Source organism: Eleutherodactylus coqui, chromosome 6, assembly GCF_035609145.1.
Source record: "Eleutherodactylus coqui strain aEleCoq1 chromosome 6, aEleCoq1.hap1, whole genome shotgun sequence".
Taxonomy (NCBI): domain Eukaryota; kingdom Metazoa; phylum Chordata; class Amphibia; order Anura; family Eleutherodactylidae; genus Eleutherodactylus; species Eleutherodactylus coqui.
This window is the reverse complement of record NC_089842.1, coordinates 79759951-79765950: the sequence shown is the minus strand read 5'-3', so window position 1 is coordinate 79765950 and position 6000 is coordinate 79759951.

Sequence of the window (6000 nt, the reverse complement as noted above, 5' to 3'; positions counted from 1 at the left end):
CGATCACCTGCACACAAAAAGATTTGCATTGCTGAATCCGCAGTAGGCATCTGCACCGCAGATCCGTAGCAAATACCGTTCATAACATGCTATGCGAAATCACTTCTTCCTGCACACAAGCAGAAATCAATTGCAATTTCCTCTCATGGAGGAAAAATCATGGCCCGTTCTATTTTTGCGTAGATTCCGCACAGATGACTTTCATTGAAGTCCATTGACATTGCGGAAAGGTCGCAGATTCCACGTCATCGCCTAGTGACCGCGCGGGAAAAGCAGGGATTTAAAAAACAAAATAACTGTACTGCGCATGTCCAATGGAGAGCCGTGCGAACCATCCGCAGTACAACTAAAGAGACGTCAGGACAGGTACACGCGAATGCTGGTGTAGGGGCACTTGATGAGTACAGTGTTCTTCCTCTTTACAAGTCACTGGTCAGACCACACATGGAACATTGTGTACAGTTTTGGGCACCGGTACTCAAGAAGGACATATCAGAGCTTGAGCGGGTACAAATGCAGGCAACTGAAATAATAAACGGAATGAGCGGACTACAATACCCAGAGAGGTTATCAAAATTGGGCTTATTCACTTTAGAAATAAGCTGGCTGAGGAGCGACCTAATAACTATATATAAATATACCAGGGGACAATACAGAGATCTCTCCCATCATCTATTTATACCCAGGACTGTAACAAGGGGGTGCTCTAGGTCTAGAGGAAAGAAGGTTTCTGCCTGGACGCCCTTCTTGAGTTCTACAATATTAGATGTTATAGTCACTGATTACTTCAGAAGGGTTATTGATCCAGGGATTATTCTAAATTGCCAGACTTGAAGTTGGTAAGGATTTTTTTTCCCCTTAAATGGGGAAAACTGACTTCTCCCTAATTGTTTTTTTTTAGTCTTACTCTGGATCAACATTAGGGGGATAATAGACTGAAAAAAAAGACATATATCCAACTAGTTCAGGCTAACATACTATGTTACTATGAAACCACACATGTAGACACCATCCACACATGTTTCTGTGCCTCACAAAGATATTGTTACATTCGTCCCGGACTGCCAACAGAAGCCTGCTACGAGGGCAGCCGGAACAGATGCGAAAACTAGAAATATAAGTGGCTAGATGCAGGGTGGACAGAAGAGTGAGATAAGGGACAGAGCGGGCACTCAGAACCCCTCAGACTGAACCCACCTCGCAACAGAGCACTTGTCCCGAAAAAGACAACCCCACTTTCTTCCACGAGGACGGGGGCCTGAGAAGAATCAATGTGCTGGCAACAAGAAAACAAATAGAGACAGACAATAACAAAAAGACAAGAATAGTAGAAAAACAGACAAACAACAGATACAAAACAAGGAACAAATCCAAACACAGGAGCTCTGAGCAGGCTGACTGCTCAGGGAATACTGAAAATCATCAGCAACTCCCAGCCAGGAAGAGCTAGATCTCATAGGGAAGAGGGAGAAACAGATTGGCTGACAGAAATGTCAATCAACAGCCACATCTCGCTGGCAGTTGCAGGACTAATTAACCTGAAATAGTACACACAGGGCATGTTAACCCTATCTAGTCAGGATAGAACCCACAGAAACAATGGTATGCTGGCAAATACTTTACCGGGTGCTGACTGTGACGTGATAGATATGGTGATTGGAACCAAAACTCTCAGATTCTGACCCCTCAGACTAAGGGTGCATTCACACGAACGTATATCGGCTCGGTTTTCACGCCAAGCCGATATACGTTGTCTCTCTCTGCAGGGGGGGGGGGAGGATGGAAGAGCCAGGAGCAGGAACTGAGCTCCTGCCCCCTCTCTGCCTCCTCTCTGCACATTTCTGGCGTCCCCACATTCATCTCACAATTAATGGGTCCACGTGGTAGACCTTTATTAGAAAATGAGCAGTGTGAGCAGGTCCTGTCGTGGATGGCAGAAAGTGCATCCAGCAATCTATCGAACACCCAGAGTTCTGCGCCGTCCACTGCTGCAACTCTGAATCCTCTGGCTGCTGCTCCTCCTTCCTCCCAGCCTCCTCACTCCATTACAATGACACATTCTGAGGAGCAGGCAGACTCCCAGGAACTGTTCCTGGGCCCCTGGCCAGAATGGGCAGCAAGGGTTCCGAATCCTCTCCCACTGGAGGAGTTTGTCGTGACCGATGCCCAACCTTTTGAAAGTTCCCGGGGTCCGGGGGATGAGGCTGGGGACTTCCGGCAACTGTCTCAAGACCTTTCAGTGGGTGAGGAGGACGATGATGATGAGACACAGTTGTCTATCAGTGAGGTAGTAGTAAGGGCAGTAAGTCCGAGGGAGGAGCGCACAGAGGATTCGGAGGAAGAGCAGCAGGACGATGAGGTGACTGACCCCACCTGGTTTGCTACGCCTACTGAGGACAGGTCTTCAGAGGGGGAGGCAAGTGCAGCAGCAGGGCAGGTTGCAAGAGGCAGTGCGGTGTCCAGGGGTAGAGGCAGGACCAGACCGAATAATCCACCAAGTGTTTCCCAAAGCGCCCCCTCGTGCCATGCCACCCTGCAGAGGCCGAGGTGCTCAAAGGTCTGGCAGTTTTTCACTGAGAGTGCAGACGACCGACGAACAGTGGTGTGCAACCTATGTCACGCCAAGATCAGCCGGGGAGCCACCACCACCAGCCTCACCATCACCAGCATGCGCAGACATATGATGGCCAAGCACCCCACAAGGTGGGACGAAGGCCTTTCACCGCCTCCGATTTGCACCGCTGCCTCTCCCCCTGTGCCTCAACCTGCCACTGAGATCCAACCCCCCTCTCAGGGCACAGGCACTACCGTCTCCTGGCCTGCACCTACACCCTCACCTCCGCTGTCCTCGGCCCCATCCACCAATGTCTGTCAGCGCACCGTCCAGCCATCGCTAGCGCAAGTGTTGGAGCGCAAGCGCAAGTACGCCGCCACGCACCCGCACGCTCAAGCGTTAAACGTGCACATTGCAAAATTGATCAGCCTAGAGATGCTGCCGTATAGGCTTGTGGAAACGGAGGCTTTCAAAAGTATGATGGCGGCGGCGGCCCCGCGCTACTCAGTTCCCAGTCGCCACTACTTTTCCCGATCTGCCGTCCCAGCCCTGCACGACCACATCTCCCGCAACATTGTACGCGCCCTCACCAACGCGGTTACTGCCAAGGTCCACTTAACAACAGACACGTGGACAAGCACAGGCGGGCAGGGCCACTATATCTCCCTGACGGCACATTGGGTGAATTTAGTGGAGGCTGGGACAGAGTCAGAGCCTGGGACCGCTCACGTCCTACCCACCCCCAGAATTGCGGGCCCCAGCTCAGTGGTGGTATCTGCGGCGGTGTATGCTTCCTCCACTAAACCACCCTCCTCCTCCTCCGCAACCTCTGTCTCGCAATCAAGATGTGTCAGCAGCAGCACGTCGGCAGCAGTCGGTGTCGCGTGGCAGCACAGTGGTGGGCAAGCGTCAGCAGGCCGTGCTGAAACTACTCAGCTTAGGAGATAAGAGGCACACGGCCCACGAACTGCTGCAAGGTCTGACAGAGCAGACCGACCGCTGGCTTGCGCCGCTGAGCCTCCAACCGGGTATGGTCGTGTGTGACAACGGCCGTAACCTGGTGGCGGCTCTTTAGCTCGGCAGCCTCACGCACGTGCCATGCCTGGCCCACGTCTTTAATTTGGTGGTTCAGCGCTTTCTGAAAAGCTACCCACGCTTGTCAGATCTGCTCGGAAAGGTGCGCCGGCTCTGCGCACATTTCCGCAAGTCCCACACGGACGCTGCCACCCTGCAACATTGGTTTCATCTGCCAGTGCACCGACTGCTGTGCGACGTGCCCACACGGTGGAACTCTACGCTCCACATGTTGGCCAGGCTCTATGAGCAGCGTAGAGCTATAGTGGAATACCAACTCCAACATGGGCGGCGCAGTGGGAGTCAGCCTCCTCAATTCTTTACAGAAGACTGGGCCTGGTTGGCAGACATCAGCCAGGTCCTTGGAAACTTTGAGGAGTCTACCCAGATGGTGAGCGGCGATGCTGCAATCATTAGCGTCACCATTCCTCTGCTATGCCTCTTGAGAAGTTCCCTGCAAAGCATAAAGGCAGATTTTGCGCTCGGAAACAGAGTCGGGGGAAGACAGTATGTCGCTGGATAGTCAGAGCACACTCCTGTCTATATCTCAGCGCGTTGAGGAGGAGGAGGAGGACATGAGGAGGAGGGGGAAGAGACAGCTTGGCCCACTGCTGAGGGTACCCATGCTGCTTGCCTGTCATCCTTTTAGCGTGTATGGCCTGAGGAGGAGGAGGAGGATCCTGAAAGTGATCTTCCTAGTGAGGACAGCCATGTGTTGCGTACAGGTACCCTGGCACACATGGCTGACTTCATGTTAGGATGCCTTTCTCGTGACCCTCGCATTACACGCATTCTGGCCACTACGGATTACTGGGTGTACACACTGCTCGACCCACGCTATAAGGAGAACCTTCCCACTCTCATTCCTGAAGAGGAAAGGGGTTCGAGAGTGTTGCTATACCACAGGGCGCTGGTGGACAAACTGATGGTAAACTTCCCATCCGACAGCGCTAGTGGCAGAAGGCGCAGTTCCGAGGGCCAGGTAGCAGGGGAGGCGCAGAGATCAGGCAGCATGTACAGCGCAGGCAGGGGAACATTCTCCAAGGCCTTTGCCAGCTTTATGGCTCCCCAGCAAGACTGTGTCACCGCTCCCCAGTCAAGGCTGAGTCGGCGGGAGCACTGTAAAAGGATGGTGAGGGAGTACGTAGCCGATCGCACGACCATCCTCCGTGACGCCTCTGCCCCCTACAACTACTGGGTGTCGAAGCTGGACACGTGGCCTGAACTCGCGCTGTATGCCCTGGAGGTGCTTGCTTGTCCTGCGGCTAGCGTCTTGTCAGAGAGTGTGTTTAGTGTGGCTGGGGGAATCATCACGGATAAGCGTACCCACCTGTCAAACGACAGTGCCGACAGGCTTACACTCATCAAGATGAACAAAGCCTGGATTTCCCCAGACTTCTCTTCTCCACCAGCGGACAGCAGCGATACGTAAGCAATACGTAGGCTGCACCCGCGGATGGAAGCATTGTTCTCTATCACCATCAAAAACGGGGACCTTTTAGCTTCATCAATCTTTGTATAATATTCATCCTCCTCCTCCTGCTCCTCCTCCTGAAACCTGACGTAATCACGCCGAACGGGCAATTTTTCTTAGGCCCACAAGGCTCAGTCATATAATTTTTGTAAACAATTTTTATACGTTTCAATGCTCATTAAAGCGTTGAAATTTTCACCTGAACCAATTTTATTTTAACTGGGCTGCCTCCTGGCCTAGTTACCAATTAAGCCACATTAACCAAAGCGATTAATGGGTTTCACCTGCCCTCTTGGTTGTGCATGGGCAATTTTTCTGAGGTACATTAGTACTGTTGGTACACCAATTTTTTGGGGCCCTCGCCTACAGTGTAATCCAATTAATTTTTTGCCCACCAGCATTAAAGCTGACGTTACATCAGCTGTGTTGGGCACTGCAATGGGATATATTTATGTACCGCCGGTGGGTTCCAGGGAGCCACCCATGCTGTGGGTCCACAGGGAGTTGTAACTGCAAGTGTCCACTTCTAAAGAACCCCAGTCTGACTGGGGCATGCAGTGTGGGCCGAAGCCCACCTGCATTTAATCGGACGTTACCTCAGCTGTGATGGGCACTGCAATGGGATACATTTATGTACAGCCGGTGGGTTCCAGGGAGCCACCCATGCTGTGGGTGCACACGAAATTCCCATTGCGGAGTTGTACCTGCCTGTGACTATTTATAAAAAAACGCGGTCTGACTGGGGCATGCAGACACCTTGACAGAATGAATAGTGTGTGGCACATAGGTTCCCCATTGCTATGCCCACGTGTGCAGCTCCTGATGGAGGTGGCACAGGATTATATTTCTCATTGCTTCTGTACAGCATTGTGGGCTATCGCCCCGCCCCTTTTAAAGA